The sequence below is a fragment of the Taudactylus pleione genome, unplaced genomic scaffold (genome assembly GCF_031769625.1).
Source record: "Taudactylus pleione unplaced genomic scaffold, aTauple2 ptg000085l, whole genome shotgun sequence".
Taxonomy (NCBI): Eukaryota; Metazoa; Chordata; class Amphibia; order Anura; family Myobatrachidae; genus Taudactylus; species Taudactylus pleione.
The window spans coordinates 11842151-11843466 of NW_028284487.1; the positions used below are offsets into that span (position 1 = coordinate 11842151).

Consider the following 1316-nt stretch of genomic DNA (forward strand, 5'->3'; position numbering starts at 1 on the left):
ATTGCAACTTTTCCTATTTCCAAATGTTTGACAAACATCTCTCCAGTTGAAAACTGATTTGAAACAGCTTCAAAATTAGTTTGGAGTAAAAAAACCACTGAAGATGATGGGATTTATACAAAGTTTAAATATAGATAAGCTATCCTAAAATTCAACTTTAAGGAAATTGAACAAAGTTAGGTCCCACCAAGATTTGAAATCAGATTTCTGGATTCAAAGTCCAAAGTGCTCACCATTACACCATGGAACCCATTATTAGAGAGTCTTCCTCTACTCAATATTGCTGATCTTTGAAATACTGAATGTTCTCCTGTTTTAGGTACATTTGACATTTTTGTGTTTGCTGATGTTTTTATGTTTGGCCGGTTAGCTCAGTTGGTTAGAGCGTTGTGCTAATAACGCCAAGGTCATGTGTTCGATCCCCATATGGGCCATGTGCTTTTTCTTGTTGTCCTACAAGAAATGCCAAGAAGGGATTTTATCCAGCGGCAAAGTGCATGAAGTGTGGGATGAATGCATTAGCTACAGTTAGCAGCCTTTGAAACTTGCTAGAGAACATCATAGACACATACAAAACAGAGAATTTTTAAATCAATGTTAGGAATAAACAAAAATGTCATCCTTTGGCTGATGCAGCATTTCTCTATATGGCATACATAGAAAACTTTTTCTCAAATATAGCAATATGGCAAATCTAAGAAATGCTAAGGCTAATTAATCAATCAGGACATTTATTTGGTGATTGAATCTACTATGGGGGACTAAGTTTTAAAAAGAGAAGAAGAACAGACCTTTACTCTCATTAGTGCACACTGAAGAAGAAAATTCTTAAAACCAGAATATCTTAAAACCATAGCACAAGTGATGGATCACTGCATTCTTATTGCAACTTTTCCTATTTCCAAATGTTTGACAAACATCTCTCCAGTTGAAAACTGATTTGAAACAGCTTCAAAATTAGTTTGGAGTAAAAAAACCACTGAAGATGATGGGATTTATACAAAGTATAAATATAGATAAGCTATCCTAAAATTCAACTTTAAGCAAATTGAACAAAGTTAGATCCCACAAAGATTTGAAATCAGATTACTGGATTCAAAGTCCAAAGTGCTCACCATTACACCATGGAACCCATTATTAGAGAGTCTTCCTCTACTCAATATTGCTGATCTTTGAAATACTGAATGTTCTCCTGTTTTAGGTACATTTGGCATTTTTGTGTTTGCGGATGTTTTTATGTTTGGCCGGTTAGCTCAGTTGGTTAGAGCGTTGTGCTAAAAACGCCAAGGTCATGTGTTTGATCCCCATACGGGCCA

At 35.3% G+C, this 1316-nt stretch overlaps 1 non-coding gene across 1 annotated transcript; it reads left to right on the forward strand.

Moving 5' to 3' along the window:
• The first annotated feature begins 1242 nt into the window (after positions 1-1242).
• Positions 1243-1316, forward strand: TRNAF-AAA (transfer RNA phenylalanine (anticodon AAA)). Its single transcript has one exon. It is a non-coding gene; the product is annotated as a tRNA-Phe (tRNA).